Source organism: Wyeomyia smithii, chromosome 1, assembly GCF_029784165.1.
Source record: "Wyeomyia smithii strain HCP4-BCI-WySm-NY-G18 chromosome 1, ASM2978416v1, whole genome shotgun sequence".
Taxonomy (NCBI): domain Eukaryota; kingdom Metazoa; phylum Arthropoda; class Insecta; order Diptera; family Culicidae; genus Wyeomyia; species Wyeomyia smithii.
This window is the reverse complement of record NC_073694.1, coordinates 126,004,333-126,027,809: the sequence shown is the minus strand read 5'-3', so window position 1 is coordinate 126,027,809 and position 23,477 is coordinate 126,004,333. Positions and strand designations below refer to the sequence as shown.

Here is a 23,477-nt window from a genome sequence, read left to right as displayed (position 1 = left end):
TTGTCAAAACGAAAAATTCGACCTCTGATTGGTCGTTATATGCTTGCTTCCCAAGCACGGTCGACAGAATCATATACCTTGCAAGTGAAAACATGCTATTTGGCCTATATAAGAGCCTGTTTCAGCCGGAGCCGCTCATAATAGTTCTAGACAGCGACAACAGCAGTCGTCCTTTCTTAGCAGCAGCACTAGACCTGTGGTTGGTCACCACGTCTCAGGAGCAGCGCGGTTTTTCTCAGCGTGTTTCGCCAGACAGCCATTATTCCCCCCGTGTTGGGGCAGCATGAAGATTGCCATCAGGAAATCCAATTTTGGAAATCAAAATGCCTTTTTTAAGACAAATAAACAAGTCATTGAAAGTTAATAATTTTTGTCAACGCAAGCAAGCATTCTGTGTTGCATCCTAGCAATTTAAATCTGTCGCACCCGTCGAATTTACTGAATGTGAAATAGCTTCCACAGTGCATGTTGTCCGTGTATCTTAATTCCCCCAATGTTAGGGCAGCTCAAAGGTTGTAATTAGCAACCGATTTTGAACCGCAAAATGCTTTTTTTCAAGGCAAATAAAAAAAAATAATTGAAGGTTAATAATTTTCTGGCATCAACACAAGCAGACATTTTGTGCGGGATGCAACCAAATTCTGTTGTTGATGTCTAATTTTTACTTTATTTAGTAAACCCCCCACTGTAGGGGCAGCGCAAAGGCTGCGATCAGCATAACCGACATTAAATAACAAACTGCCCTGTTAGACCGCATTCACAAAGACAGTTAGTTCGACTATGCAGAACTAATATGAAGTCGATTCAATCAATCAGCATAAACAGAATTTCGTCGTCTCCCAGCTGCCAAGTTGCAACATGATGCAACAGCGAGCAAGCGAAATCGCTTGATGTTACAAACCGCAATAAGATACGGGTTAAAACCGTTGCGTGTGTGAGAGCACCATCGGTGTCAATTCGCTGGATACAAAAATCAAATGCGAATTGTGGAATAATTCGTCTTAAGAACATAAGGAAATGGTAAACCTGAACTGAAAGGCGTGGTCTATTACGTAGCACCCTTCGGCTATAAAAGAGTGTTTCTGGGAAAACTAGCTACATTCATTAGTCGGAAGGTGAACTGGATGGACCGTCCACAACGTTGACAGCAGATATCAGCACTCAGCAGTAACAGAGGATAGCAGCGGGTTGCGCCTGTGGCTGCCTTCAAATTAAACAAATCCCTTGCCCTGTGGTTGGTCACCACGTCTCAGGCCTCTGCCAGGCTAAACGCCAACGCGAGCGATCGGGCGAGATTTTTGCGGTACATCAGCCGGCACTTCCTCTAATGGAAAAGTAGGATCATTTTGTTTAGAAGAACATTACTGTCGGTAATATTACAGAGATGCGATTGCATCATATCCGATATGGAATTGAATAATTGTTCTTTTGAGGGCAAATAAAACACTTAATTCGAAGAGTTAATAGCTTTGGGTACCAGTAGCAGTATGGTAACAGCCTCAGCGGTAGGTGCAGTCGGTACTTCCCTAAGACCGATGTAATAAGGAAGTAAATGAAAGCGGCACGGCGAAACAATTCGGGTGTTCTTAGACGCGCGTCATTTTTCGTACGATAGCGGCGGTATTAGCGGTAGATGCATTTGCCAACACTTACTCCAGTAAAGCCGTGTCTAATTTTCAATGTGAAAACACCTTTCTATTGTGTTGGCCGTGCGCGTTAGGCCTCTGCCAGGCTAAACGCGATAAGCGGCGCGAACCGATACGCCGGCCGTAGGTTAATTTACAGCCGTAAGTAGAGCTGTGTAAAAGTATTCTACTTCAACCTTGCGGTCGTGGCTTTGCTCACAACCCTCCTGTGATTTTTGTTGAAGGCCACACATCTCCGGAACTTATCCTTACAAAGTTGTAGCACATTTCAGCATATTTTTTCGATAACTTTAACAACGTATAGAATAAAGATCAATCCACCTAGGGTTGGGACGGATGGAACTCATAACAGTTTTGAGCACTCGAGCTAAACTTCGAGAAAAAGTATTGACATCATGATTCCGATTGCCCCTTTTCACTTTATACGTTCTTAAAGATATCGAAAAAATAAGCTAAAACATACTATAACTTTGCAAGGAAAAGTCCTGGAGATGTGTGGCCTTCAGGTGTGTTTTGTATGTCCAAATGCTTCTCTAGAATAACGTTTTCTTGTAAAATGTAACTAACAAAAGTTAAGTGCAAAAAATTAACTTTTGAGTAACTTTTACAGAAAATACTCTGTAACTTTGTATTGAAAAAAAGATAGGATTTTCATTTGTTCATCAAAGTTTCATATTTTTGAATTTTCTACAATTTTGCTGAATAAACTATTCTTCTATCTCTTATTTTTTCTATTTTTAGTATAGTAAACTTTTCATTTTTTTTTTGACAATTTGCGATTATGCGGGTCATTTATGCAAACAATTGTTCCGAAGACACTTTCAAGCCAGGATGAAGGTGAGAGGCGCTATGGAATTAAGTTCCACTTTTTGCCTTATTGGACCATTGTGCATTGGGGTCAGTTCCAACAAAATACTCTAAATCAGAACTTGGACATGCAAAACGTATTGAAAACAATACTGATTACGAATTTCTTCAAGTTTAAAAATTGTTTTCTGCAAGCTATTAGAATTTTTTTAAAGGAAAACATTCCATCACATGGCGAATTCCTGATTTTCACGTGGAATTGTTCGCTTTCCATGAATGTAACCGATTGAACTGAACTCTATCATTATTAATGGTAAAATCGTGTGTGATACTTCAAACAACAGTGTGGCCACCCGCTGTTTATTGAAGTATTATATACGATTTTACAATTAATAATCATAGAATTCAGTTTTCTTCACAACTCTGTTAGTTAAGGGGTTATATACCTTTTTGGTTTGCTAAAAACCGAAAAAAATTTTATTGCATTATCTTCAAATACAACATCTTGAGAACATTTTCATAAAGATCTGAGCAATAGGAAGAAAGTTAGAGCGATTTGCAGCGCGCCTCGCCACGGCCGCATAAGCGAAACTTGTAACTTTATACGCGTTTTTATCTCGGAATGATGTTTGTCAAAAAATGACTTTGCCGTAATCCTGATTGCGGGAAAGCTACTGAACCGATTTCCTTCATTTTTTTTTAAATTTTCGTTATTGAATTTGCCGGTCCTTGAACGATCGCTTTTTGAAACAAACAGTTACATTTTCTGCAAAAAAAATTAATGCGCTCAAAACGTGCATTTTTTGGGATAAACGTTCCCGTTTGCCCTGAAAAAAAAAATACTCATTAAAGCGATCGTTCAAGGACCCGGCACACTTCTAAACTAATGAAATAATATGAGTTTTTTAATTTCGGTTGACCCCATGAATCTCTATCAGGATCACCGCAAGCCTATGCAAAAAAATAGTGTTTCGGGGAAATGGCCATTACTCCAGTAATAATTGGTATATCTCAAAATAAAACGTATTTTGTTGTTGTTGATAAATTGTACTTTCAGAAAAATACCACTTTGATACAATGAAAATGGTGCTATGCACTTAAAAATAAATTCAAACTTCCCACATTTTTCTCGACCAAAAAGGTATATAACCCCTTAAGGCATTTTTAACATTCGCGAAATTGTGAAGGGTATGGGACTACTTCAGCAGCGGTTTTCTTCGTTTGGTTTTTATATAGCATTCTAATTCAAAACCTGCCGTAGAGAGACCTGTATCGATGTGACGCAATTCCTTTTTTTCTATTTCGTGTTCCTCATTTTTACTGGGTTTTATTAACATATTTTGATGTACGTAAAAGGATAATCATACGTCGAAATGACTCCCGACTTAAAATAATTGAAAATGTATGTGGGCAATATTACAGAAAGCGAGCAGTCAAAATGACGCAGACTATCTTTCTAGGACGCAACTTTGAATGACAATTTGCGAGTAATTTTTTTTTCTAACATTCATACTTTGCAACAAAGAAACGGGCAACCGATTAAATCGACCATGTTTTAAAAATAAGTTAAAGAATAATCAGAAACTAAATAGAGTGCTCTACTAGTGATTAAAAATATTTTAACAGTCAACACGGTTTATTTGATTGAGTGTCTTTGGCAAAGTTATAGTTGTAGATAATTATGTTGTCTTTCGAAAAAAATAACTTTGAAAAAAAAATTACAAAATAAATTGTTGGTTCTGTTTTTCAAACCAGTAGAATTTTTTTTCTTTAATTTCTACATGATCGGACAGTCCGCAATATTTAGGGAATCTTTTTCATTTAAAAAAAAGCAGATTATTTATGAAATGAGCTGTTTTACATAATTAATTTTTGATTGTTAAATTTAAATATTTATATATTTAATATGTTTAAAACAAAAAAAATTTTCCAGAGAATATTTTTTTGGAAAGACAAAACTATTATCAACAACTCTACCGAAGACGTCACACCGATCAAACAAACTGTTTTATCTCTAAAATATTTATAATCATCAATGCCTTTTCAATATAACATTTTTCAATAGCTTTCAAAAAAGAGTCGTGTTTCAAAAAATTGAATCAATAGCACAAAATTACGTCTTCTGCCCAAAGAAACGTCTATGCAAAGTTTGAAACTTCCAGAAGAGTATTCTACGCTTGCACAAAAGAGTTTCCTAAACACTTCCGTTTTCATTTTCAAAAAACAACAAACATTTAATTTTTTTTGAAAAATTTGGTAAAATCGACTGAAATAAAAACGCGTTTCTGTTATGTAATAGCCCTAAAAACAAAATTGAGTCCAATCGGTTGTTAAAATTTTGCTTCAAGAAGACCGCTTTTAAAAATTTTAATATCCGTAAGTCGCTTGTCGTGCGAGGGAAACGTAGCTTCCAAAAAACGCGTAAGTTTCAAAATCCGCGAGAAAATACCGAGTAAATTCTGAAATCCACGTGAAAAAATTTTACTTGTTTGAATTTTTTAATCATGTTTAAAAATTAAAAAGCAATGTTATTTCCATCTGCGAATGAACATGAATATCAGAAAAAAATACCAAAAACCATTTAAAACTTATCGCGTAAAAAACGACTCTTCTGAGAAATTCGGGTGAAAAACACGTAAATTTCAAAATTCGTGGTACATTTTACAAGTACAGTAAAGTTTTTTTTTACACGATTCTACGTACCGTGCAAAAAAACCGCGTTATTTGGAAAAACGACGTAAAAAAATCGTGTAAAAAACCTGTAAAAAACAGCCTACTATAGTCTGTTACCGTTACAGTTACTCATTGTAACAATTTTACGCGAAGACGAAAAATCGTGCAAAAAAAAACCGCGTTATTTGAGAAACGACGTAAAAAAAAGTCGCGTTATTTGGAAAATCGTCGTAAAAAAACGTGTAGAATAAAACCGCTTATAAAAAAAAACGTTTAAAACAAAACCGTGTAAAAAAAGACTTCACTGTATTTAGAAGATTTTCCATTTCTTACCAGTCCGTATCCGCCGTGTAAAAAGCGATTTTGCTGATTAAAAAAATGGAACTAATCGGATTAGCACACTGAAAGTAATTTTAAATGTTTCTTATTTTAAACTAATCTAATATTTTTGGAAAATTTAAAATGGCGAAAAACATCATAGTAAATTCGGGACCTGAATTTAGTGGAAAAGATGAACAAAACATATAATTTTTCCCATAAATTTGGCTACAGTTTGAAAAGCTAATCTGTCAAAGCTTATCAAACATATCTGTTCTTTTTATATTTATTTGGATCAGCATTAACACAGGCTTTTTGCTCAAAATAAATTGTGTTTTTATTCGGGTCTTTAATGAAATTTTTAAATTTAAATTTTTAAATTTAAATATTTTTTTTCAATATTGATTATATTGTAGGTAAAAAGACAAAATGTGTAATATTAATTTCAAAAACTATGCGCTAATAAACAAGCAAGTCTGTTGCCAATTGCCGTTTTTCTCAACTGCTATTGTGTAAAACTAATATTGAAAAGCTTGAAACACTCGATACTCGCTAGATCAGTTCAAAAGTAAAAAATAATCAAGTTTTAAACCGTCTCTCGTAACCACGTTCATGAGATGCGGCAAAGTCAATGGTACGGAAGCACGCCTCATGCTTGGAAACTTCTGTGTACAAATATGCTGTTGGGGTAAAAGTTTTCAATATTACAGAAAAAAAATTTGATTTACACAAAAAACAGGACCAAAAAATTTCCAGTTTAGTCGATCAAGTCTATGTTTCGTGAAGCTTTAATGATTAAGGGCATCCCTTTTGAGAATCATGAATCATCATTTTATTCTACAACGAAGTTTTGCAAAATTACAACGATTTATGCAAGTTTTCATTTCTTACAAAGTGCACTGGTTTTAGTACATGCGCTCTTTAATATTTCAAAGCAAATTAATTTTTTTTTTAGTTATACAGCAAATTATAAAAAAAAACAACCAAAACGGCCGGACATTCATATTATCCTTGTGGTTCGAACTGTTTTTTTGTTTGTTTGTTTTTTTTTTTTTTTTTTTGCTGAAACACTGACCTGGCAAGTGCAATGGCACTTATTAAAGATGCAGAAGAGTAATCACCAACACCAAACACCAAAACAACACACTTGCTGGTTACCAACCAGCATTCGTTTTTCATCTAGCGCGGATCAATTCCGTTTTAAATTGGCTAGATTTTCCACTTCACTTAAGAATGACATCCACCGCACTTAACTTTCTTGGGCTTTACGTTTTTATTCACATGAAAATAATAAATTTCACACTGCTGCACTGCCCATTCCAGTAAACATTTCACCGAAAACAACACCCACCATTAATTAGAAGCCGCATAAACACTTTCGACACTTTTTAACCTGCCGCGACTGTATTTTCTTACTTTAAACACGCGAATTTTTAACGCAACACGAAATAATTAAACTTCAATCACAACTCGATTGAAAATAAAAAAATGTTTGCGCTACGTCCCAGTCAGAATTTCATGGAACGCGATTCGGACCATCGGACCCATCTCTCTCAAAATTCATGCGGGTTGAACGAAATTCGCTCGAAATACACGATCTCTCGTGTTGGTGTGTGCGCTGGACGCTCTATTTCTGTTTTTTCGTCTTTCTCTTTTGGCGCCGCGGGCATATTCTTTCGGTTTTTTTCTGTCTTTCTCGCTTTGGCGCAGACCTTATTCTCACCGATAGCAACGTCGCGCAAACAGATGCACGATTTATTGTATTGGTGTGTGTATTGAACTCTTGTTTATTCTCATCGAAAGCAAACGTAGCGCAAACATATTTTTATTTTCAATCGAGTTGTGATTGAAGTTTAATTATTTCGTGTCGCGTTAAAAATTTGTTTTCGCGTGTTTAAAGTAAGAAAATACTGTCGCGGCGGGTTAAAAAGTGTCGAAAGTGTTTATGCGGCTTCTAATTAATGGTGGGTGTTGTTTTCGGTGATATGTTTACTGGAATGGGCAGTGCAGCAGTGTGAAATTTATTATTTTCATGTGAATAAAAACGTAAAGCCCAAGAAAGTTAAGTGCGGTGGATGTCATTCTTAAGTGAAGTGGAAAATCTAGCCAATTTAAAACGGAATTGATCCGCGCTAGATGAAAAACGAATGCTGGTTGGTAACCAGCAAGTGTGTTGTTTTGGTGTTTGGTGTTGGTGATTACTCTTCTGCATCTTTAATAAGTGCCATTGCACTTGCCAGGTCAGTGTTTCAGCAAAAAAAAAAAAAAAAACAAACAAACAAAAAACCAGTTCGAACCACAAGGATAATATGAATGTCCGGCCGTTTTGGTTGTTTTTTTTTTTCAAACCGCTTGTGGAGTCAATAAAAAATGTTTTTAATTGTTCAATGTGTAGGACGAAAATTGTCAGTTTTTTTGCAAGCGTTTAGTAAAAATAAATTATAAAGTCTTCTATGCTTGCTAGAAACGGGTTGATCGAATTGAAACAATGCAAAAAAGTTTTGTTGTGGAATTTAACTGCACTTCTTTAGGTATCTTTTTTGCCAAAATTAGACTGACACATTGTTTCTTAGCCACTGTTAAGGGAACTGTTATTAAATTTTGTTTCAAAACATTGATTATAAATCAATGGCAAATGCGTTTTTGTAAACACATTATATTTAGCTGGAAAAGTAAATATATGTATTTACATGTTGCGAAATTTATAATTTGCTGTATAACTAAAAAAAAAAAAATTTGCTTTGAAATATTAAAGAGCGCATGTACTAAAACCAGTGCACTTTGTAGGAAATGAAAACTTGCATAAATCGTTGTAATTTTGCAAAACTTCGTTGTAGAATAAAATGATGATTCATGATTCTCAAAAGGGATGCCCTTAATCATTAAAGCTTCACGAAACATAGACTTGATCGACTAAACTGGAAATTTTTTGGTCCAGTTTTTTGTGTAAATCAAATTTTTTTTTCTGTAATATTGAAAACTTTTACCCCAACAGCATATTTGTACACAGAAGTTTCCAAGCATGAGGCGTGCTTCCGTACCATTGACTTTGCCGCATCTCATAAACGTGGTTACGAGAGACGGTTTAAAACTTGATTATTTTTTACTTTTGAACTGATCTAGCGAGTATCGAGTGTTTCAAGCTTTTCAATATTAGTTTTACACAATAGCAGAAAAACGGCAATTGGCAACAGACTTGCTTGCTTATTAGCGCATAGTTTTTGAAATTAATATTACATATTTTGTCTTTTTACCTACAATATAATCAATATTGAAAAAAAATATTTAAATTTAAAAATTTAAATTTAAAAATTTCAATAAAGACCCGAATAAAAACACAATTTATTTTGAGCAAAAAGCCTGTGTTAATGCTGATCCAAATAAATATAAGAAGAACAGATATGTTTGATAAGCTTTAACAGATTAGCTTTTCAAACTGTAGCCAAATTTATGGGAAAAATTATATGTTTTGTTCATCTTTTCCACTAAATTCAGGTCCCGAATTTACTATGATGTTTTTCGCCATTTTAAATTCTCCAAAAATATTAGATTAGTTTAAAATAAGAAACATTTAAAATTACTTTCAGTGTGCTAATCCGATTAGTTCCATTTTTTTAATCAGCAAAATCGCTTTTTACACGGCGGATACGGACTGGTAAGAAATGGAAAATCTTCTAAATACAGTGAAGTCTTTTTTTACACGGTTTTGTTTTATAAGCGGTTTTATTCTACACGTTTTTTTACGACGATTTTCCAAATAACGCGACTATTTTTTACGTCGTTTCTCAAATAACGCGGTTTTTTTTTGCACGATTTTTCGTCCTCGCGTAAAATTGTTACAATGAGTAACAGTAACGGTAACAGACTATAGTAGGCTGTTTTTTACAGGTTTTTTACACGATTTTTTTACGTCGTTTTTCCAAATAACGCGGTTTTTTTGCACGGTACGTAGAATCGTGTAAAAAAAAACTTTACTGTACTTGTAAAATGTACCACGAATTTTGAAATTTACGTGTTTTTCAACCGAATTTCTCAGAAGAGTCGTTTTTTACGCGATAAGCTTTAAATGGTTTTTGGTAATTTTTTCTGATATTCATGTTCATTCGCAGATGGAAATAACATTGCTTTTTAATTTTTAAACATGATTAAAAAATTCAAACAAGTAAAATTTTTTCACGTGGATTTCAGAATTTACTCGGTATTTTCTCGCGGATTTTGAAACTTACGCGTTTTTTGGAAGCTACGTTTCCCTCGCACGACAAGCGACTTACGGATATTAAAATTTTTAAAAGCGGGTGATAATAGTTTTGTCTTTCCAAAAAAATATTCTCTGGAAAAATTTTTTTGTTTTAAACATATTAAATATATAAATATTTAAATTTAACAATCAAAAATTAATTATGTAAAACAGCTCATTTCATAAATAATCTGCTTTTTTTTTTAAATGAAAAAGATTCCCTTAATATTGCGGACTGTCCGATCATGTAGAAATTAAAGAAAAAAAATTCTACTGGTTTGAAAAACAGAACCAACAATTTATTTTGTAATTTTTTTCACAGTTATTTTTTTCGAAAGACAACATAATTATCTACAACTATAACTTTGCCAAAGACACTCAATCAAATAAACCGTGTTGACTGTTAAAATATTTTTAATCACTAGTAGAGCACTCTATTTAGTTTCTGATTATTCTTTAACTTATTTTTAAAACATGGTCGATTTAATCGGTTGCCCGTTTCTTTGTTGCAAAGTATGAATGTTAGAAAAAAAATTACTCGCAAATTGTCATTCAAAGTTGCGTCCTAGAAAGATAGTCTGCGTCATTTTGACTGCTCGCTTTCTGTAATATTTTAAGTCGGGAGTCATTTCGACGTATGATTATCCTTTTACGTACATCAAAATATGTTAATAAAACCCAGTAAAAATGATGAACACGAAATAGAAAAAAAGGAATTGCGTCACATCGATACAGGTCTCTCTACGGCAGGTTTTGAATTAGAATGCTATATAAAAACCAAACGAAGAAAACCGCTGCTGAAGTAGTCCCATACCCTTCACAATTTCGCGAATGTTAAAAATGCCTTAAGGGGTTATATACCTTTTTGGTCGAGAAAAATGTGGGAAGTTTGAATTTATTTTTAAGTGCATAGCACCATTTTCATTGTATCAAAGTGGTATCAACAACAACAAAATACGTTTTATTTTGAGATACACCAATTATTACTGGAGTAATGGCCATTTTCCCGAAACACTATTTTTTTGCAGTGGCTTGTGGTGATCCTGATAGAGATTCATGGGGTCAACCGAAATTAAAAAACTCATATTATTTCATTAGTTTAGAAGTGTGCCGGGTCCTTGAACGATCGCTTTAATGAGTATTTTTTTTTTCAGGGCAAACGGGAACGTTTATCCCAAAAAATGCACGTTTTGAGCGCATTAATTTTTTTTGCAGAAAATGTAACTGTTTGTTTCAAAAAGCGATCGTTCAAGGACCGGCAAATTCAATAACGAAAATTTAAAAAAAAATGAAGGAAATCGGTTCAGTAGCTTTCCCGCAATCAGGATTACGGCAAAGTCATTTTTTGACAAACATCATTCCGAGATAAAAACGCGTATAAAGTTACAAGTTTCGCTTATGCGGCCGTGGCGAGGCGCGCTGCAAATCGCTCTAACTTTCTTCCTATTGCTCAGATCTTTATGAAAATGTTCTCAAGATGTTGTATTTGAAGATAATGCAATAAAATTTTTTTCGGTTTTTAGCAAACCAAAAAGGTATATAACCCCTTAACTAACAGAGTTGTGAAGAAAACTGAATTCTATGATTATTAATTGTAAAATCGTATATAATACTTCAATAAACAGCGGGTGGCCACACTGTTGTTTGAAGTATCACACACGATTTTACCATTAATAATGATAGAGTTCAGTTCAATCGGTTACATTCATGGAAAGCGAACCATTCCACGTGAAAATCAGGAATTCGCCATGTGATGGAATGTTTTCCTTTAAAAAAATTCTAATAGCTTGCAGAAAACAATTTTTAAACCTGAAGAAATTCGTAATCAGTATTGTTTTCAATACGTTTTGCATGTCCAAGTTCTGATTGAGAGTATTTTGTTGGAACTGACCCCAATGCACAATGGTCCAATAAGGCAAAAAGTGGAACTTAATTCCATAGCGCCTCTCACCTTCATCCTGGCTTGAAAGTGTCTTCGGAACAATTGTTTGCATAAATGACCCGCATAATCGCAAATTGTCAAAAAAAATGAAAAGTTTTCTATACTTAAAATAGAAAAAATAAGATATAGAAGAATAGTTTATTCAGCAAAATTGTAGAAAATTCAAAAATATGAAACTTTGATGAACAAATGAAAATCCTATCTTTTTTTCAATACAAAGTTACAGAGAATTTTCTGTAAAAGTTACTCAAAAGTTAATTTTTTGCACTTAACTTTTGTTAGTTACATTTTACAAGAAAACGTTATTCTAGAGAAGCATTTGGACATACAAAACACACCTGAAGGCCACACATCTCCAGGACTTTTCCTTGCAAAGTTATAGTATGTTTTAACTTATTTTTTCGATATCTTTAAGAACGTATAAAGTGAAAAGGGGCAATCAGAATCATGATGCCAATACTTTTTCTCGAAGTTTAGCTCGAGTGCTCAAAACTGTTATTAGTTCCATCCGTCCCAACCCTAGGTGGATTGATCTTTATTCTATACGTTGTTAAAGTTATCGAAAAAATATGCTGAAATGTGCTACAACTTTGTAAGAATAAGTTCCGGAGATGTGTGGCCTTCAACAAAAACGTGTGTTTTGTATGTCCAAATGCTTCTCTATAATTACGTTTTCTTGTTAAATGTAACTAACAAAAGTTAAGTGCAAAAAATTTACTTTTAAGTAACTTTTATAGAATATACTCTGTAACTCTGTACCTAATGAAGATAGGCTTTTCATTTGTTCAGCAAAGTTTGATATTTTTTCACGTTATAAAACTTTGCCGAATAAATCATTCCTCTTTCTCTTAACACAAGAAAGTTAGTATTTTTTGTGTTAAGCCGTACTCTTATATAGGTGAATTGGGACAAATGGAACCTAAAGGAGTTTATAGTACTTCAGCTTAACCTTAAGGAAAAGTATTGACATCATGATTCCACTTGCCCCTTTTTAACCTATACGTTGTTGAAATTATCGAATAAATAAGGTAAATTATGATATAACTTTATAAGGAAAAGTCCTGGAGATATACGGTCTTTGACAAAAATGTGTGTTATATGTGCCCTAACAATTCCTATGAACAACACTTTCGTGTAAAATGCAACTAACAAAAGTTAAGTACAAAAAACTAAGTTTTAAGTAAGTTCCATGTAATACACTTTATAACTTTGTACCGAAAAAAGATAGGTTTTTCATTTGTTCAACAAAGTTTCATATTCTTAAATTTTCTACAACTTTCCTGAATAAACTATTCTTTTATCTCTTAACACAAAAAAGTTAATTTTTTTATTTTTAGTGTAGTAACTTTTTCATACTTTTTGACAATTTGCGATTATGGTCATTCATACAAATAATTGTTCCGAAGACACTTTTAAGCTAGGATGAAGATGAAAGGCGCTATGGAATTAAGTTCCACTTTTTGCCTTATTGAACCACTGTGCAATGGTAAGCTCGTTTTACATCGTTTCAAAATTAATTTGAAATCTTTCAAAAGACAGAGTGTCTGAAAACAGTGCTTCAAAACTTTTTACTCTTTTTACTTTTTATTGTTGGTAAACCAATGTTACATAATACCTATCCGAAATTGCTCAATGTTTGGATACATCGAAGTAACTTCCACTGGGCAAATATAATAATTAAATTATATAAAATAATTATGTGAATTATCGCTTTTTGCATTGTCAAAACAGATACAGCCACTTATCAGTGAAAGTAAAGTATGCGCTCACCATATGGCTTTTAACAATTCTAAATTCATCGGTATTTATACACTTGTGTTATTTGAAACAATCGAAATACTTATTGTATTTTATGGAAGGATATGTACTAGGGTGGGGAATCGATATATGGAAAAAACGAAACTTGATAGCAGAAAGCCAGAACCAAGTTTGTTTTGTTCTATTTGGGGCCCCAAACAATCCTAAATTTATCGGAAGTCGATTGATTTTGTCTCTGCTTGGCGCATTGCATTTCAAATTTATATGGAGATTTGTATGGAAAAACCAACTTTTATGCATTTTCCAATCTAAAGAGCTCAAAATGGCTCAAACGATAGGTTTCATGACTTCAAATGGTAGGTTTTTTGATGCCTAACAACTTGGCCGAAGACACTAAAGAGCTAGGGTGTCCCAAAAAATAATAGAGCTGTTCAAAGTTGAGTATGTAGAAATTTATGTTGCAAACCATGTTTTCTGCTAACACTGCCATTGTACCGGCGTCAGTCAGATTTCCATCAGAAGTATCCTTTGAAACACGTTGTAGATTCTTTCTACGCCTAGAATATTGACCTAAATTTGTTTTGCTAAGTGTGCAAACTCGTGACGATAGGTTACTTCTGATGGGAATCCTACTGACGCCGGTACATTGGTAATGTTGGCAGAAAACAAGATTTTCTGCATTTAAATCGCCATATTCAACTTTGAACAGCTATAGCTCTTTTTAGAGACATCCTAGCTCTTCAGTGTCTTTTGCAAAGTTGTTAAGCAGGTATTAGACGAAGCAAATATTTGCTATTTTTCAATACAGATTTTATTTTGTGCAAATAAAAATCGTACCAAAAATAGCAAATATTTGCTTCGTCTAATACCTGCTTTAGGCATCTAAAATACTATACTTTAACATCATGTAGTGCATTATTAGAGTATTATTGAGCTCTCTAGAAAGGTAAATGCAAGAAAGTTGGGTTTCCCATACAAATTTTCATACAAATTTGAAATGCAATGCGCCAAGCGGAGACAAAACCAATCGACTACATGTAAGTTTAGGGTTGTTTGGAGCCCCAAGAGAAACCAAACAAACTTGGTTCTGGAAGATCGATCATTTTTCCCCACCCTAATATGTACCTTTAGATAAAGCAATTAAAATATTCGCATTTTTTCGACTAAAGTATCTTTTCTCAAAAAATCATAAACGTCTGAGCAGTAGATACACTTTGACAACTATAGCAAGCGCGTCAAGAACCATTAACTCGATCAGCCTGAATTTTAGACAGGCTTGTTCATAACAATAATAGCATGCTCGGGAATGAAGGAATTTCAATTTAAAGCTACATTTTTTCCTACCGAAAATTTTCCCTTAAATAACGAAACTTTTTAGTAAAACGATCACCATTTCTGAAAAAAAGCATGCAAAACCCACCATTCATGTACAGCGCAAAGGTACAACTTACAGGATTTGTTCGTTTTTTTTGTTTTATGTTTTCTTTTTGTGTTTCTGATAAGAAGTTCTTTCTGTAACATGCTCACCGCGAGAGACGTTGGAAAAATTATGTTTTGGTACAATGACTGTAGTGTTTTTTTTTTTTTTTTTTGAAAATTTCACATGATATGCGTGAATAAATGTGCATTAACTTTTTTAAAATATTTCGTTTGTCTTCACCAACAAAAATATTTTTTTATCGCGAGCACAAGTGCATAACCTTTTAAGACGGAAGCTGCGTGACCGCAAGGTTACAGAGTCTGCTTTGTCAGTCGATATCAATAAGAATCAACCATGGGTTTATTCTCAGGCTCCCCCATCAATTACCTTTCCTTTACTCTAAATTCTATTATACCTTTGTGTGACTTTCTCTTAACGAAAATAATTTCCTATCATCAATAAAACTGACCCAAAGGGCGCACGATTTTAGTTAAAAAGTTTTAGAAAAATCTTGCATTCATTCCTAGGGTCCAATGAAAAACAATGAGACAGGTGAGTACGATCAGCCAACCTACTTGTTTCGGGAAAAACATGGGAAATGTGGTCCCATAAGCTTCTGTACTGGTTAGTGGAGCAAAATGGACACAGCTTTGCTAGATTCTTTGTGAGATGATAGTTTACGACAATAAATATTCAAAATTTTGAGTTGTGTCGTTATCCGACGATACAATGGTCACTTCTTCACAATGCACTTCGTTTGGAGATAAACACTTTGGCGATACGCTGCAGTTTCCAAGGAATCACACGGATTCTTGCAAAGCTGTGAATTGACTTTCACTGTCTTCCAGCAGACTATTTTACTACCGGAGACACCCGACTTTGCAATGTAGGTAAACAAGAAAATAATTGCAAGTGATGAATAAAATGTATTTTTTTTGTCATTTTGAGTAGCTTCATGTTAATTACGAGCGGAATCTGTACGCGGCCGTAGTCACAGGAAGCTGAGGTCTATACCGGGTGCGCTTGAAGCTTCCAATGCCGAACTTGAGTGAAACATACCAGCACGAGAACATGAAGAAGGTTTGTCTTACTTTGTGTGTGTGTTTTTTTTTTAATTTGACCAGAGTAAATCCTAATCCAGAAACTGCTGTTGCTGGACTACTGCTGCTGTTGGGACCACTGTTGCTGCTGGGACTATTACTACTGCTGCTGGGACTGCTGCCGAACTGTTGCCTCCAAGCAGTTTCGTGGAAACTCTAGGAACAACTATTACAACATGATCCAATGATCAACTGGAAGGCTCAGAAATATTGAAACGGATAGGTAAAATTGCTCCAGCGGGAGAACCTTGGTAAAATTTCGAAGTTTCCGTAATGAGAACAATTGTTTATTTTTTCCTTAATTTTACTTCCTAGACTGATACGAAAAATTCAGCGATTGCAACATCGATCGGGCAAGCAAGTCTACACAATTGGAACGCTGCGTTCATACACATATCCTGTTGTTACCAGGAAATGATTCAATTAAATGAACAAACAGAATAAAATTCAAATCAATCTATTGTACGCTCTTTTAAATGATAGAATGATCAAAATAAACAAAAAGAATAAAAACTCAAATTATTGTTAACTTTTTTTTAGTGATTACAATACCCTTGCTAACAAGTCTAGCGTGGTAGTAAAGTTTATTCACTTTGCTCGTGTACCGTCAGCGTTTGACGGTCCGTTTGGATTTTCTTGCTTCAGTCCCCTTTATCTATTCACTCTTGTCATACCTATTCACCTATGGGTTGTTTATATAAAGTTATATGCGAATTACAATAACAGAGTTAAGCGCTATTCTCACTGCTTTCGGGCAGTGTCCAAGCTGTGGCGCGAATGCAAAAAAAAACGAAAATATTTCACTGCCACATAGTCACATCATCGCAAGTTGCTGCCATGCACTCTCCGGGACGCAGAAAATATCGTCGGCAACGATATTTTTTCATTTTCACGGCGACAACACGGCACTGTCCCGGACATTGCACAGCGGCTTGGTGTGAATAAGTTCGAAATAGCGCTGTATTAATAATTAGAGACACCTCACCACTTCGGCTGTCGCACCTGGATATGCGAATGACCTACACGATTGAAACAAAGCGGATTTTTTTATATATAAACTAGATTTATGCAGTTACACACTCCAAACACGCAAGCCCAGTGAATAGTTGTAGGCTTTGCAGACAAAACGGTTAAGATCGAATTTGAAATTTCAAATTTATTTAAAAATTGAATATAAAACTATAAAATTTCTGTGCCGTTTCAAGAAAAATTGTACACCCTGATTAACTGAAGAAAGAATAAAAAATGAAAATTATATTTATTCTCCTTGTTCCTGAACTCAAAAACATGCAATTTTGTGATATTGATACACACTTTGCAATTATCCTAAAATAAAAAAAGGCAAACAATGTAAACTGTTTAAATTTTCCGAACAATCAATTACTTCTAATACACTCGCGGTAGTTCGAAACCGATTCATTGAATATAATCAATCATATCAAAATCAATAAATAGTTGAACGTTCCCGGCGATGCTCGGGATAGATTCAAAATTTAAATTTAATTTTTTTTTAGATTTCTCTGCCGCATTAGCACCATTCACTTCAGAAACACTGGTATACAATTTTATTTTGTGATTAAGGCTGCTCTACAGAAACTGCAAGTCGCCTTCAAAATGACGTCTGGAGTGTGACCAAACTCTTTGACGGTCACAATAAAATAATCCGTTGGTCACTGAGCCAGCTTGATCTTTACTTCTATTTATTTTGTAATTTTTTTAGTGTTAACAAACCGCAGTTCCAGGTTCACAATTTGTTTTTTCGATGCCTGTTGTTTGTTTATACGTATAATGTTTACATGTGTCAAAAATGTCTATGCAAAAATTACGCAAATACATACTACATTGTTATGTATGAGTTTTGTTTAATTTTTGTTTAATAACCTCGTTTGGTGCCATTTTGCTTATTTGTTATAAATAAATTATTTTGATTGTTAGTTCATATTAATTATTTATTTAAACAATTTTGTTGTATTTTGCATGTATATGAAATTTAAATTTAAGTGAAAACCAGTTGTAGATTAGTTCAAATTATTAAATTGTTCTAAAAAAATGAAATAATGATAAATAAAACCCTGGCCAAGCTAAACGGTAAGTTTCTAGACGTTTCGAGTCGTCGGTTACAAACAACGGGGCGGTGCGCTACGCGGCAGGGAGGGTCTACGATGGAAAGCGGACTGGTTGTAAATTAAAAGGTCGGATAGCAAATATGCAGAATTATAACCTTCATTATAACCTGGAGAAGTAAAGTCGCGCGTTGAAGATCCAGTTTCGAGGTTTTGGCGGAATAACGCCTTAAGTGTGACCCTTTGTGGCCAAATTGGAAGGCCATTTTGTACGCTAGTTTTGGCGTGGCGTTGAAAGCCAGTTGAATCATCCATAGTGCAACAGTGACACCCTCCGGGTTACCCACCAGCCGATTGTCCATCGACCAACAAGCCGGTGCTACCCTTGTGACCGAGGCCGCCTTGTCCGATACTACAACGCATAGCTGGCCAGAAGACCGGATCCGGCAAGCGAAACCACCGCATCTCTAAGGCAGTAAAGCAGCCACCCAACCAGCCTCTACCCCCTCCTCCCCCCTGCAAGCGGAGTGCCCGACGGGCGTTTAAACGTGAAAAGATATACGCAAGTGAATTAAATTCTTACTAACTCTTCCTTCCCGCTTAAGGCAATTTTAATAAAAAAATTGTATGGTCTCGTAATTTTCAAGCTGTTCTTTGTTAAATCAATTGTGAGTCCTTTTGACTTATTTCCGCTCCATAGTATACGTTTTGTGAATTTCGCTCAGTGACCAACGGTATAGGTGGGTTGAAAGTTCGCCCGATTGAGTTTTTTACTGGAGACCCAAGTGACGACCCAAAGCTGGTAAGAAAAAAAAACTAGAAACTAATGAACTGTAACAGGGGATCCACTTTTGAAAGTATTGAAATTATTGGCCAAATACGAGTTTAGGCTATATTCCTGACACCAGCGTGGTCATCTTGGAATTCGAAATTGCTATTGGGAATGATTTCTGGCCTCTGGGCATCATCCTGTTTCTGAGAATACTAAGATTGGATTGTATTTGACCACTTCGGGATGTTCGCCAGAAACCGGAAATTACCATCACAAAATTAAATATGGCAGCTGGAGTTGATATAGGATGACCATTTAGGGTTGTTTTTTATTATTCTTAAGTTTAGGACTAATAATCTGCAAGATCAATCACGATGGCTACAATGTTTGTAGTTACGTATTTGATAAAATAGCTTCCTGTGTCTGACATTGGCGGCACACATTTATTTGTCGTATATTATACCGTTCCAGCAGAAAATCAAAAACAATGACTTGCGACATTAGATTTTTTACCTTATGCATAATGCGCATAATGTCGCATCTAGTGCACCATTTAGCGTAAAAAAACACATAAATTCGAAAATCCACGCAAAAACGCGGAAAAAAACTGATCGGTGCTTAAAATATGGATATTCAAAAACATCACTTCGCATGCAGATTTGAATCAAACGTATTGATGTGATTAAAGTTTATCAATTTTGGGGCTACCAACATTCATAATTTTACATGTCTACGTAGTTCTATGAATAATATCTCATTTTTTATTTATCAGATTAAGTTATTTGCAATATATTTCCATATTTTCTTCATTTGTCAGATATTCTCAAATTCCATTGAATATCATCATTATGAATGTTTTATGTAGTGAATAATATCTCAATTTTCATTAATCAGATACCTGTTGTTTCTTCTCAAATGTCTTTCCTAAACATCAACAAACATTTAGTTGAAAAAAAAAATCACATATTGCTTTGAATTTTGATTTAGAGGTAGATTGAGCATTAAAAATGATTAATCGCGAAACTACGTGAAAAATGCGTGAAACATATTTCTCCTCAAATATCTTTCCGAACATTTTAATATAGAAAAAAAAAAATATCATCTCAATGAACTTTGATTTAAATTGAGCATAAAAAGACATGATTTTGCATGATACGCTCAGTTTTTAGTAAAGAAAATACCATAACTTTCCCACACATGTCGATCCGAAACAATATCAAACATTTTATTATAGAGAAAAAAAACAACACATCACCGCTTCAGATTTTGATTTAGAGGTAAATCAAGCATGAAAATTCATGGTTTGTTATATTTTTCGAAGTCTTGTGAATTATAACTTTAGTAATCAAACACCTATTATTTCTCCTCAAATGTCTAGTCTGAATATCAATATAAAAGACCACGTGACATCGCTTTGAATTTCGAATTATAGGGTGAACGTTGAAGGTTGAACGAAAAAAAAGTCAGGTTTTAATTATGTTTAAATGATATCAACTTTTTTATTATTAATAAATCGTAACTGTTTTTGGCACATTTTGCCAAAAGATAAGTACAATGATACACCGTGGCCCAGTGCTGAGTCGAGAAAATTTCCAGCTCGAAAAGTTCCTCGACTCGATCGGGAATCGAACCCGATATCACAACCATGTGGGAGAGCTAGCCGACCGACATCGCTAACCACAGGGCCACGGGGACCACAATCATCATGGTCAAATCATGGTGCTTATTGTGTACCTTGGCGGTAACAGTATCAATAAGATCTGCGTTACGTAATTCTATTTTTATATAGTAGATAAAAATAATTAATCTTGGACCATCTTATATCTTGGACCATCTTATATCTATTTTTATTATTGAGAAACCTTAAATGTTTTGCAAATTTATTGCTTCGAACTCTACAAAGTTTTTCTTGCAACAAAACGTACATGTCTCTGCTTACTTATATGACTAAAAACGATTTAAAATGATTGTAATTATTGTGCACCTCAGAAACGACGGGAATAATATCAATAAGAACTGCGTTACGTCTTTTCATTTCAATATAGTAGATAAAAAAAATTAATCATGAATAATCGTATAAATGAGGCGCTCTAATTCAGTACTGCGCTATCAAAATAATCAAAACAAAGCTACCTGTACAAGTGTACACCGCCGCTGCTGCGTCACGCCACTATGTATAAATCGCACAGCCCCGTCGCCACGTTTTACATTATGTGAATGATATCACAGTTTTCATTATAGCAAAACCCTAAATGTTTCACAAATATATTGCTTCGAACTCTACGAATGTTTTCTTGCAATAAAACGTACATGTAACTGCTTACTTTCTTGATTTAGAACGATTTAAAATGATGGTAATTATTTTGCACCTCAAAAACTGCGGGAATTATTTTAAAAAATCTGCGTTACGTAAATCCATCTTTATATAGTGGATAAAAATAATTAATCATGAACCATCCTATAAATGAAGCACTCTAATCCGATACTGCGCTATCAAAATAATCAAAACAAAGCAACCATCCTATACACATCCATCAAGAACCATCCTATAAATGAAGCACTCTAATCCGATACTGCGCTATCAAAATAATCAAAACAAAGCAACCTGCACATCGCCGTTGTTGCATCGCACACAACGAGGTTTGATTCGCACAGCCCCGCCACCTAGTTTCACATTATGTGAATGATTTCACAATTTTTATTATAAAACCCTAAATGATTTACAAATATATTGCTTCGAACTCTACAAATATTTTCTTGCAATAAAACGTACATGTCACAGCTTACTTTAATGATAATGAACGAATCAAAATAATTACCATTACCATTGCACCTCAGGAATGGCGGGAATAATATCAATAAAGTCTGCGTTACGGAATTCCATTTTAATATAATAGATAAAAATAATTAATCATGAATCATCGTATGAATGAAGCCCTCTAATTCAATACTGTGCTATCAAAATAATCAAAATAAAGCAACCTGCACATCGCCGTTGTTGCATCGCACACAATGAGGTTTGAATCGTACAGCCCCGCCACCACGTTTTGCGTTATGTGAATGATATCACAATTTTAAGTATTAAAAACCCTAACTTTTTCACAAATATATTGCTTCGACCTCTACGAATATTTTCTTGCAATAAAACGTACATGTCACCGCTTACTTTCTTGATTTAAAACGATTTAAAATGATGGTGCTTATTGTGCACCTCAGAAACGGCGGCAACAATATCCATAAAATCTGCGTTACGTAAATCCATTTTTATATAGTGACTAAAAATAATTAATCATGCACTACCCTATAAATGAAGCGCTCTAATCCAATATCACGCTATCAAAATAATCAAAATAAAGCAACCTGCACATCGCTGTTGTTGCATCGCACACAATGAGGTTTGAATCGTACAGCCCAGCCACCACGTTTTACGTTATGTTAATGATATCACAATTTTTATTATTAACAAACCTTTAATGTTTCACAAATATATTGCTTCGAACTCTACGAATATTTCCTTGCAATAAAACGTACGTGTCACCGCTTACTATCTTGATTTAAAACGATTTAAAATGATGGTGCTTATTGTGCATCTCAGTGCAATAATATCAATGAAATCTGCGTTACGTAAATCCATTTTATAAAGTGGATTAACATAATTAACCATGCACCATCCTATAAATGAAGCGCTCTAATCCAATACTGAGCTATCAAAATAATCAAAATAAAGCAACCTGCACATCGCCGTTGTTGCATCGCACACAATGAGATTTGAATCGCACAGCCCCGCCACCACGTTTTACGTTATGTGAATGATATCACAATTTTTATTATTAAGAAACCCTAAATGTTTCACAAATATATTGTTCCGAACTCTACAAATATTTTATTGCAATAAAACGCACATGTCACCGCTTACTTTCTTGATTTAAAATGATGGTGCTTATTGTGCACCTCAGTAACGGCGGGAATAATATCAATAAAATCTGCGTTACGTAAATCCATTTTTATATAGTGGATAAAAATAATTAATCATGCACCATCCTAAAATAAATGAAGCGCTCTAATCCAAAACCGCGCTATCAAAATAATCAAAACAAAGCAACCTGCACACCGCCGTTGCTGCGTCGCATACAATGAAGATTGAATCGCACACCCCGCCATCGTGATCTCTTTGCGGCAGGAGAAGTTTGGTTGTGTTTGTTTTGACCAAGTCCGCATGCCAGCCGCACCGGACTTGCTTCAAAACAAACACAACTAAACTTCCCTCTCGCCCGCGACGCACGAAGACGAATGAACCCCTAGGAGCGAATGAACCCTGGTCCGACATTTTTGTTGCATTTGAGCACGATATCGGACCGATGTTGAGCCAAATGTCCACCCGTTGTCGGACCGATCTATCGGAGAATCGGACGCGAATTGGTCCGACATCGGCCCGACAATTCTTACTGGGGGGTTGAACGAAATTCGCTCGAAATACACGATCTCCCGCATTGGTGTGTGCGCTGGACGCTCTTTTTCTGTTTTTTCGTCTTTCTCTTTTGGCGCCGGGCATATATTTTTTTTCTGTCTTTCTCGCATTGGCGCAGACCTTATTCTCACCGATAGCAACGTCGCGCAAACAGATGCACGGTTTATTGTATTGGTGTGTGTGTTGAACTTTCTTTATTCTCATCGATAGCAAACGTAGCGCAGTTTTTATTTTCAATCGAGTTGGTAATAAAAGTTCGATTATTTCGCGCTC

The 23,477-nt window shown here is 34.8% G+C and overlaps 1 protein-coding gene and 1 long non-coding RNA gene across 2 annotated transcripts in view; one reads left to right on the top strand and one right to left on the bottom strand.

Annotated features, from left to right (window-relative positions):
- The window catches only part of LOC129723146 (uncharacterized), a 425,361-nt gene that overhangs the window by 66,765 nt on the left and 335,119 nt on the right, over window positions 1-23,477 (bottom strand). The gene's annotated exons all lie outside the window — the stretch shown is intronic.
- LOC129723308 (uncharacterized) lies at window positions 15,278-16,146 on the top strand. The gene is made up of 3 exons (XR_008727745.1): window positions 15,278-15,687; window positions 15,753-15,881; window positions 15,943-16,146. It is a non-coding gene; the product is annotated as an uncharacterized LOC129723308 (long non-coding RNA).